The sequence below is a fragment of the Octopus sinensis genome, linkage group LG6 (genome assembly GCF_006345805.1).
Source record: "Octopus sinensis linkage group LG6, ASM634580v1, whole genome shotgun sequence".
In the NCBI taxonomy this organism is placed as follows: Eukaryota; Metazoa; Mollusca; class Cephalopoda; order Octopoda; family Octopodidae; genus Octopus; species Octopus sinensis.
Window position 1 is genome coordinate 55,470,863 of NC_043002.1, and position 12,804 is coordinate 55,483,666.

Below are 12,804 nucleotides of genomic sequence, written 5' to 3' on the forward strand. Positions count from 1 at the left end.
TACGAAGTAAGACTCTTCAAGAAAATGTGTTTTCTTTATATTTTCTAAATAAAAATTATTGAAAATTTCCACTTTTATATATCATGACGCTTATCTGACCAGCTCTCTTCGATTTTTATATGAAAATAACTCAAAAAATGTCCACTTCATGACAATCATTTTCAACTCAAATCGAGTGACAGTGCTGCAGCGCATTGAATTATTTCAAGTCGGAAGCAGAAACGGGACAAACTTTGTGAATGATTGGAATTACGAGAGAGATTGAGAAAATGTCCTGTAATATGTAAGTATGGGAATTTGATGAAGAATATATGAGAAAGATGTTCACATCCAGTATACAATGAACACTTCTGGATAATGAATATCATGAGATTACAAACATTGATGAGGAACATGGCTGGATAATGAACATTGTACGATAGTAAACAGAGTACAATGGTGAGCTCTGTTAGATGACGTACACTATCTGATAATGAGGCTGACTGATAGGTAACACTATTGGATTGTGAACACTGCAGGACAATGAGCATTGTAGCAAAGTAAACACTGTTAGATAACGAGCAACGTAGGATGGTTAACATTGTTGTATAATGTACGTTGGTGGATTGTAAGAAATGTCAGATAATGAATGCTTTAGGATTGTAAATAACGTTAGATAATGGGCATTGGTTTGTGGTGAACACTGATTCATGATGAACGTAGCTTGTTAGGAAACAAGATAGTGAACACTGTCGGATAATGAACGTCGCAGGTTGGTGGACTGAGTTTGTCAGTGAACACAGATATGCAGCGGAGACTCTTGGAGAATGTACGTATTTAAATATTGAACGACATGAATAGACATTCTTGGATAATGATCACTGTTGGTAGTGGTCTGTCTTGAACATTGAATGCTGTTCGTTAGTAAACAGTTTTGGGTAATAAACACTGTAGAATAGTGAACATTGTTGGGTCGTGAACAGCATTAGATGAGAATCTCTATTAGATGTTAGAAAATAAATACTGTTGCTTAATAGAAACTGTTGGATAATGAACAGTATTCAGTTATATACGCTGTAAATTAGTAAGATTCTTAGATTGTGAACGCAGATGAACGGTAAATTCTTTGGGGCTATGAACAATGTTGGATAATGAACGCTGTTGGATAGTAATCATTACTGAATTGTGATTCGTATGAACACAACATAGTGAACACTGCTGGATAATGAACACTACTGGGTCATCAAAATTGCTGGGTGGCTAAGCATTTTGTCCAAAGTGCTTCTGATTATGTCAGCTTACCTGTTCCGTGTCTACAGTATGATAATTCTTGGGCATTCATTCATCTAAGAAGAAGTGGGAGAGCTGAGAGAATCCTTGCTCTAACCAATATTTTACTAAAAGGTAGACGCTTCAGATTGTTTATGCTTCAGAATATATCGGTGCATAAATATTAATGACCTCATAGTAATATACGGTATCTGGATGAAACTACATAGGCACTATAAGCGACTTGTAGGCACGTTATGCATAACGAAATAACGGGGGCCTACACAATTTATTAATATTTGCATTCCAGCCCCAGAAATGCGTTTAATATGTAAATTAGTATATACAAAAACTTGACACCAGCGTATGTTGGTGGGGATGATGATGGTGATGACGATGACGGCGACATCGTTGACAAAGCACAACGGGAACAAGAAGGATAAGCATGATGAAAAGGATATTTATGATGGGCTCCAGCGAAATATTTCCGTACCTGACTCCAGTACGCATGCATTTGCGTGTCAATCGTATTCTTCCATATATATATATATATGGAGCAATCCCGCAACTATTGTGGGTTTTATGTTCTAAAACCCTACGCTATAGGTGAAAATCTGCGTAGTAGAAACAATACCGTACTGTATACTATTTTTCTACTAATCTTATAATTTGTATATATTTATTTTATTATACATGCAAAACAACATCACAGGGGATTCATCGTAAGCTTAAATAATAAACCCGAGAAGCGGACCGCGATATGGCGAGAGAATACATCCACATTTCGAAGCACGAAGAGAAAGGACCTGGTCCTCAAAAGCATCAACCTAAGGATCTCAAGAGATACCTAACAAGGCTGAAATTCACTCCTGATTTGTTTTCTTTATTTTTTCTGCAAATGCTTGTTGAGATAGCTGATGTGGAATATGATGTGGAATATGAAGGAGAGAAAATTACATCCACGTACAAAAAGGCCCCGTGATAAAATGAAAACGCAAGCGATTTTCATGATGTACATGGTGTCTATGTACGGGCGTGGATATGCGAGTGTAGGCGTGGACATTGTCCAGTGATATATAGTCTTTTAAAGCAGAGTTAATTTTGGAGAATTTATTTTTAAAAAATACTTCTCAATTTTTAAAATATGTATTGGATTGTCTCTTAAGCAAAGAGAAACAGGAAAAAAAAAAATTTGTTATCGCAAATTAGTTAAATTTCACTAAGTGGGATTTCCCTTTGGTCGGGATAAAGTGTGTGTATGTTCTCTCTTTCACCCAAGAAGATTCCGGTTTAACCAATGTAGTTTCCCTTAAGACTAGACCAGATTACGTAACATAAGAGATTTCTTTTTTCGCAATTAATATCCGTCTTTATCTCTCGGATATTTCTAAGTGGTTGTAACTTTGCCTAATTCAAATTCTGTATCAGCTATTTCCACAGGTTTTTACGGAAAATTCTGGGTGGTGGTGGATAAGTGAGTTTATCGTTTCTAATTATTTCTTGAGGATTTTTGGTTGACGCATGGTGTTGATGGTTGGGCTTTTGAAGACCAAATCCTTTACGTTTGTGCTTCGAAGAAAGGATTGAGAGAGTCACATTGGTGAATGTCTATATGTTTGCTATTCCTGAGTTATAACTGTTGTGTTGTTTCCGCAATTCAGTAGGGGTCAGCCATACCGCATTCTAAATCATACTGAATCTCCTTCAGAATTACGTTAAGTGTACATGTGTCTGTGGAGTACTCAGCCGCATGCACGTTAATTTCATGAACACTCTGTTCGTTTGATTGTATCATCTGGAACACTCGTCGTCATAACCGACGGAGAACCAGGCGCTTGCAACAAGGATTTTTATTATCTAGTCCTAGGTCTCTGTTCTTGCCATATACTTATATTGATGCTGTTTTTTCTGTTTCGTATCTCCTTCCTCCTCCTCCTTCCCCTCCTCGTAAGAACATTTCTCCATTTGTGACTGTCGGTATTGTTGGTTGTAAATTATTTTCAATAGTTCGTGTATTCGTTTTTTGGGATATTACACCTTTGATTTCTGAATGTATGTGAGTTGTGATTGAGGGAGTTATACGAGGTCTGAGTGATTGGTTTCGTTATCTCACTCTGGTGGTGGTGATGGTGGAGGTGGTGGTGTGGGTGATGGTGGTGGTGGTGGTGGTGGTGTTGGTGGTGATGGTGGTGGTGGTGGTGGTTCTGGTGGTTGTGGTGGTGGTGAAGATGATGATGGAGATGATGATGAGGACGACGCCATTGGCGACGTCGATAGTAACAACGATTTCTAACATGAAACTGTAACTCACTATTTCCCGCTCGGTTATTTCCCGTTAAGCGAAAGTAACCTACTAGCAATTGGACTGTGACCTATATACTGTGATAAAAATTGTTCATTCATAAAAGCTTTCCTCTTCCCGTAAACATAAATCTCTGTCACACTGAAAGTAAAATATTAGTACAAGCTTCAACTTCCGCCAGAAATGAAAGCGAGCAATTTTCGTAAACTAAATCTAAACAATACGGAAAGGAAAATGATATCTTCCAGCGTCGTGAAGGCCATCACATAGAATGGGATTTTCCAAATCTATCACTGCTAAAACCACTATATAAGCCGATATTCCATCGTCACTTAAACACAATAATTCGTAACAAGCAAAGGAACTACAACTTGACGTTCTCTCAAAACCTTTCTCATAACGAAAAGTCACACAAAATGAATAACTGTAAGTATGAGGTCGGCATTATGTACATACATACATACATACATACATACATACATACATACATACATACATACATAAGCACATACATACATAGAAACACACACGGACACATACGTGTAAATTCGGGACATCGAGGTGTAGGAAGACAGTTAGCTTCAAGCAATTCGCAGTAAATATAAGAAAACAACTTTCAGAACAATAGTGGTGTATTGAGACGGAAGGTTGAGGATTATTTTTCTTTATCGAAAAACGATGCGAGGAGAAAATTTGTTTTTATATTCCACCGTAGGCGACAAGGTTTGCCGAGTTTACCAAAAACAATACAAGAATTACAGAATGGAGAAGGAAAATCCGGGCTACATGTGTTTCATGGCGACTGAAAGCTCATAAATGGTAAATCGAAATGAGGCGTATACCGACGGTTAAACTTCAGGCCAAGAATATCTTGAGAAGATTAAAGGTTATAATGTCATGAAAAAGTAATTGTTAAAACATACAAGAAAGTAATGGTCTTTCCAACAGTATGTATATATATATATATATATACATATATATATATATATATATATATATATATATACATATATATATATATATATATATATATATCTTCTGCCTTTTACTTGTTCTAGTCGCTAGTTTGCGGCGATGCTGTGGCACGACCATGAAGAATTTTTTGCCGAATGTACTAACGTGATGATTTATTTCTGAAAGCTATGTACTTATTCTGTTGCTAAATTTTTAGTGAACTGTTAATTTACAAGCATTGGTCGTCAAGCGGAACTCAAGGGGGAGGGACAATGGCACACACACACATACATACATACACACGCACACACACACACATGCACACAGAAACGCACAAACTCTTTCATGCACATATGTATATATATGTATATCCCGAACAATCTATCTATCTATCTATCTATCTATCTATCTATCTATCTATCTATCTATCTATCTATCTATCTACCTATCTATATATATATATATATATATATCTTGATATGCCTCTATATATGTGTATAAGTGCTTTTAAATAGCCTCGTCTTTCCTGTCATATATAAAATATCGCATCTTTCCCTAATTTGAATATTTCTATTTTTATCACTGCTGAATACAACATTGCAGTACATTGTTTTTAGTTCTATTATTTAATTATCGCACTCAATTCCTATGGTAGAACAAAACAACAACAAAACACTTAAAACGTGGCCTTCCTCCACTTATCTATTCACTTCTCTTTAACACACTACACAAGAACTTATGGTTTATATTTAGTGGAAATATGTTAAATATTTGTGAATATCGTTTATTGAGTTCCAAAATGTTCAGCTCATTGTTTACTACACGTGAAAAACTAACAGCGACTTATCGAGTTATTTCTTTTTAATAATAACAATTCCTTCAATGTCTCCCTTTCCTTCTAAATGTTCCTTAATGGTATTTTTTTCCATTTTCCCGTAGACTGGCAATATGTATTGGTCCTATGTATCTCAGTCTGGACTTCATTCATCCAAGGAGCATCGATAAAACCTACAGCGATACCAATAAATAACATAAAAGCTCCGCTGGAGGCGGCTAGCAGGGCCTCAATCGCCGTGAACACTACTTTGCATTCTTTTGTAAGTTTACATTTATTCATTCATATATTATTGTTATTATTATTGTTATTCTTGTTGTTGCTGTTGTTGTTGTTGTTGTTGTTGTTGTTGTCCTTCTTCTTCTTCTTCTTCTTCTTCTTCTTCTTCTTCTTATTATTATTATTATTATTATTATTATTATTATTATTATTATTATTATTATTATTATTATTATTATCATCATCATTGAGTGTTAGAGCAGTGCATGCCATCAACGTAACACTGGGGTAACATAAACGAAGCCCAGTATACGTATCATGACTACCCGACTGATAAGTGTTCACCAGGCACATGCATCACAACCATATGTGCGTGACATGGTGATCTCATAACAAGATAAACAGCGCATGAACTTACAGGTGGGGCCCAGTTAGAATTTTCTTCCGGTCAAGTAACCCATCCTGCTCAAAAGGTCCCTGAATAAGGATTGTTTAAAGATGTTCTACGAACCACCCCTGTTTCCAAAGGTGAATTATCCAAACCTCTAAAAATTCCTTTCAACACACGGATATGATGCTCCCCCATTACTTCTGTTTCTAATCAGAGATGCACATATCGTCAGCCATTAACGGACATGCTCAACTGGTTAAGATCAAACAACTGACAAGCAAATCTGTGATATTGAGCAGAATATTTGCTGTAGCCCATCTTTATTATTATTATTATTATTATTATTATTATTATTATTATTATTATTATTATTATTATTGTTGTTGTTGTTGTTGTTATTATTAGCATTATTAATGTTATTATAATTATAATTACTACTACTACTACTACACTACTACAACAACAACAACTACGACTACTACTACTACTATATATTGTTATTAATTATTTTATTTTATTATTATTATCACTTCTTGTTATGCCACTCCAATAATATATTACCTATCATATAAATAATGTTCTCGTAAATATCAATATTTATAACGACTAGTTCCATGGAAACGGACTTCTACTCCGTTGTTTTCTAATCCTATCTGTCCAAATCTCAGGCTCATAATATGTCACGTGTTTTTCTACAGTGCCACAACACTCCAATGGCTTCTGCGGTAAGCTGTCCTCACTTTATTCACATGCTACTCAACCGGACGGAACTTACATTCCCTCAGCTCTACATTCAACACAATATCACCATCGCGCAGACAGACTTAGTCAAGGTATGGACATATTATCAAACACCTTTTCTTGAAATATTTATACACTTTCTGTCTAGACTCGATTCTATATTTTATAAGAAATCTCAATCATTGTCGAATAAAATTCAAGCTTCTCACAATTCTTTATTACAGATTGCTCTATCCAATATGTCTGCAACCCTCAGTCAATATGTTACTGTGTTGAAGAATCAGAGGAAAAGAGAATATGATAGGCTGTGTGCCCCTGCCAAACGTATACAGACAGAGTGTCATTATCCCGCTGCCTGTTCTAAACTCACTCCCACATCTGATGCCATATTTTATTGTTATTTAAAACAAACGCTTTATTACTTGGTTGATACGATACTTTTCCTGGATTTACCGGTAAGAATTATTTTCCTCATACTTCTCCCTGGATGATTATTTTAAATATTACTCGTAGAATTCATCTGGGAAGCTATGGTTAGTTTATTTAAAGAAACTGTTGTCAAAGATTAATGGTTCCATTCTTTAGATTGCTTTGGAGAAATATAGAATCATTTCAAAGCGTTCTTGCCTTCCATAGTTACCATACGATTACAACTTAAATCTCTTCAGGTTTTTTTCTTGCTTAAGATTTCTATTGTAAAGTGTTACGTGCAGAGGATAATCAGGTTACCCCATCCGCTATTTCCTCAATTATATGGCGCTTTTAAGTTGACAACAATGCGTAGAAATGTAACCAGCATAGAATGTCTAATTATTTCAAGTAAATACTACAATTAGAATAATTTTGAACCGTTCAAATTTAACAACGTAACTTAGTCTATCAAAATGTTTTCTATCAGATATACGTCTGCATCCATGAGTTTCTATATTTCTTAGTAGCATATATCGTATACTACGTGTGTGTATATAGTTAGTATTAGGAAATGTGATTCTTAATCTGTGTAAATGTCTCTGTCGCATTGAATCTTGGGGTAAAGGGTTTCATTTGCCATGATTGTATCTCATCTGCGTGAGATTTCACATGAATTTATATATATATATATATATGTATATATATATATATATATATATATATATATATATATATATATATATATATATATATATATATATATATATATATATATATATATATAATAAGGGTAATTAAATTCTATAATGGTTTTTTAAAAAAAGTCCACAATTATTTACTGGTAGAATTCGGTATGTAAATATAGCCGATTACCGGCAGGAACTTCTGTAAAGTTCAGTATATATATTGTATATAAGAAAAGGGACAGGCAACAGGTTGCTTGACCGCATACCGAAAAAAGTAGAAATAGCAGTCAAAATGCTTATTTCTAATTTCCACAAATTTCCCATTTGTGGAAATTAGAAATAAGCATTTTTGACTGCTATTTCTACCTTTTTCGGTATGCGGTCAAGCAACCTGTTGCCTGTCCCTTTTTCTTATATATATATATATATATATATATATATATATATATATATATATATATATATATATATATATATATATATATATATGTATGTATATATATATATATATATATATATATATATATATATATATATATATGTAGATATATATATATCCATACGTACAAATATATATATACACACACACATGTGTGTGTATGTGTGCGTTCGTGCGTGTGTATGTGTATGTGTATCATAACGTGATACTTTGAGGACTAAGAACTTTCTTGGGAGGTCGAACATATTAAGCGTACGAGTATGTTTATAAGTGTGTGCGCGCGTGTGTGTGTATATGTGTGTGAGTCTTCGTGTGTGTCTGTGTATTAATATCAATTAATGTTTATCCCTAATTTACAATATTCTTTTCATATATTTCAGATATTTTCAAACATCAAACAAAATGTCGAAGTGGATGACAGTCTTTTGCTACCGGACAATGTGCCAATAATCCAGCAGCGATGGTTTACCATAATTACACTCCATACACTTCATGAAAATATAAACCACATTCAAAATACTCTACAATCCTTTATGTAATTAATTCCTGTTCTAATACTTCTGTAAACAATCTCAGTTAGAGAAAAATCAGATACAAGTGTATCGTTTCAATTATGTAGAAGTGTTTTAGCTTCACCACTTAATAATCATATCGACGATTATATTAATCGTTAAATACCAATATTTCCATCAATTTTTATCTTATATTTTCTTATCACGTTTATAATCGTAAACAATATATATTTCACCAATGGGACTATGGCGCATCAATCTAAATATGTTTTTCTATATATATACTTATGTATATATCTATATATATATTTAAATATACACACCTATATCTACGTTATTTAATTCATTGTATAAATTACTAATTTCCTTATTCTACATACTATTTTTTAATCTTTAATATATATATTATACATAAGGCGGCGGGCTGGCAGATTCGTTGGCACACCGGGCGAAATGCTTAGCGTTATTTTGTCTGTGCTTTAGTTCTGAGTTCAAATTCCGCCGATGTACACTTTGTCTTTCATTCTTTCGAGGTCGATAGATTAAGTAGCACTTGCGTACTGGGATCGATCTAATCGACAAGCTCCCTCACCCTAAATTCCGGTCCTTGTGCCTGGAGTAGAAAAGAAAATATATTCTAATGCATTATTCTTGTAAGACTTTCAGGCATACGCACACACACACACACATCACACACACATGTATATACGCCAATATCATTTCTATTATTTATTATATAAATGAGTAATATATTTTTGTATGGAAACATTAAAGTGTTAATATTTTATTATATATTCAATTGTTTGTGTTTTTGATTTTGTTCTTAGAGTGGATTACAACTCCCTTCACTCATTTCTTTATCTTTAATATATATTTTATATACATTATATTATAATGTATCTCACCAATAGGACATTTATTCTGTCCGTGTTGATAAAATAAGCACCAATAATGTAATGGGTTCGACGAAATCCACTTACCACTCCTGCGAAATTCCTGATCTTGAACCAAATTTGGAAGCTATCACTCGTTGCATCCGGCCTGTGCCAAAGGGAATCGCATATATATATACGATTGATTTCTTTCAGTTTCTATCTACGAAATATAGATATATATATATATATATATATATATATATATATATGTGTGTGTGTGTGTGTGTGTGTGTGTGTGTGTGTGTGTTTGTGTTTGTGTGTGTGTGTGTGAGTGTGTAAGTATATAAATGATTACTTCAGTACTTGGTAAAGTCTATTAATTATTTAATTAATAATTCTTTACCCGATACATACATATATATGTATATATATACATATATATATATATATATATATATATATATATATATATATATATATATATATATATAATATATATATGTATATATATATATGTATGTGTATATATATATATATATAAATATATATATGTATGTATGTATGTATATATATATAATGCAAAGAGAAAAAGATAAACTTATAGATACAACTGAGTGGGCAAACAAAACTATGAGACCCTGCCTAGTGTTTTTTTATTATAAGCTTTGTACATATTGATATCTATAGAAATACATCTATACATATACATGTATACATATACATCTATATATATATATATATATATATATATATATATTATATATATCTATATATATATATATATATATATATATATATATATATATATATATATATATAAAATATTATTAGAGACAAAACCACTATTTTGCAAAACAAACAAGGAAAGACTTAATCAATACATAAATTTTAATAAATAGTCAAAAAAACCGCCACTACAATTGTTTCTTGTCTTGATCGACATCTTCAGGTGGACTTCCAATCTAAAATATCAATATTTTAAAATATAAAAATAATAATTTTAAAATAATTAAAGTATGAATGAAAAAATATAAATATATAATCCATATATAACCTATATATAATCCATATATAATCAATATATAAACAATATATAAACTAAAATAAACCTATCAACAATTAAATATAAATATAAAATATAAAATATAAAATATAAAACAAAACAAAAAAATAATAATAATATAATAAACTATATATATACCCATACACATATACCTAATTATATATAACCATATCTAACTACATACACTAAATCACACCCCTATATTTATATCCCTATACATACACATAAAAACGTCTAGGCAACTATAAATAAAATAGCTAAATACTTCAACACAATACTTATTCATACTCCCACACACACACACATACCACCCACATTCACGCTCTAGAAAACGGACATCACTTAAAATTATGAACGGAGAAATGGAATAAATGGAATTAAAAATTATATTCACTTGGTAAAACGAACACTACTTAAAAATTATGAATGAAACAATGCAATAAAACAACAGACATCGCAAATAGACACAAATTACTACGAATTCCTTAAACAAACCTACCATGATAAACCAAAACTCATAAAAACATATAATGATAAATTCTCCCTTTACTAAACTCTATAACATACCTATATAGCAATCCCCCTAACCTAAACATTCACACACACATACACACACGTAAACCACACCCCACGACATATACAAATACCCACACCACTTACACATACCTATACATACATATAAACCTCAACATATACTCCAAAAAACCCACTCAACCCCACACAGACAAATAAACACAAAAATTATGAATGGATTCTTTATAAAACTACCATGATAAGCTAAAACTCACAAAACATAAATGATAAAACCTCCCTTTACTAAACACTATAACATACTTATATAGCAATCCCTTTAACCCTTTATACATTCACACACAATACACACACGTAAACCACACACCCATAACAAATACAAACACCCACCCCACTCACACACACCCACAAATACATATAAGCCTCAACATATACACCAAACAAAATTACTTTACCAAGGAACTTAACATATGTATAAAAAGTATAACCGCTCTGGAAACGAACATCTTTTAAATAATGAATGGAGAAATGGAATAATGGAATTAAAAAATAATATTCACGTGGCAAAACGAAACACCACTCAAAAATTATGAATGAAACAATGTAATAAAACAACCAACATCGAAAATAGACAAATTACCACGAATTCCCTAAAAAAACCATGATAAACCAAAACACTTAAAAACATATAACGATAAAATCTCCCTTTGCTAAACTCTATAACAAACCTATATAGCAATCCCCTAACCTAAACATTCACACACAAAAACACACACGTAAACCACAGACCACACGACTTATACACATACCTATACTAACTTATAAACCTCAATATACACCAAAAACCCACTCCCTCCCCACACAGACAAATTAACACATACATCCCAAAACCTAAATAACAAACCCATATACACATTCACACACAAACACACACACACGCAAAACTCACACACACAACAGATACATATACTCCCTCACATATACGCATATACATACTCACTAAACTCGATATATACAACAATATTAACACACCCACACTCATACAGATAAATAAATTATACAACTAAAAACTCACACACAATCTCATATACATAAACACTCCAATAAAAAACAACATTAAATACATCGTAATTAACCAGAATATCAAAAATAACAATATGACATAAGGAGAAATAAATACATACTTACAAGTCAGTTTCAAATTATGAAGTGAAATTAAATTCTTAGCCGTTAAAAAAACCAAACCAACCAAATTACGTTACCATAGAAATATAACTTATGTAAAAAAGAATACGCGCCATGGAAAGTAAACGTCATTTAAAATTATGAATGGAGAAATAGAATAAATGGAACTAAAAACTATATCCACGTGGCAAACCAACACTACTTAAAAAAATTTATTATGAATGGATTCTTTAATAAAACTACCATAATAAATTATATATACAATTATGAGCTTTAGCTCATCTTAGCAGCTCTAACAAACAACTTGCAGTAACCCAATCTATTCTCGATACCTGCCTTACTACTACACTATTACATTCCCAATTCCAAGCAACGCTAGCCCACCACCCGGTTACAAATCCCAACTCCACAC

The 12,804-nt window shown here is 32.4% G+C and overlaps 1 protein-coding gene and 1 long non-coding RNA gene across 3 annotated transcripts in view; one reads left to right on the forward strand and one right to left on the reverse strand.

Annotated features, from left to right (window-relative positions):
* LOC118763923 overlaps positions 1–12,804 on the reverse strand; it is a 226,171-nt gene that overhangs the window by 102,722 nt on the left and 110,645 nt on the right. The window lies entirely within an intron of this gene.
* On the forward strand, positions 6,656–8,640 carry LOC118763926. The gene is made up of 3 exons (XR_004999695.1): positions 6,656–6,782; positions 6,915–7,145; positions 8,607–8,640. It is a non-coding gene; the product is annotated as an uncharacterized LOC118763926 (long non-coding RNA).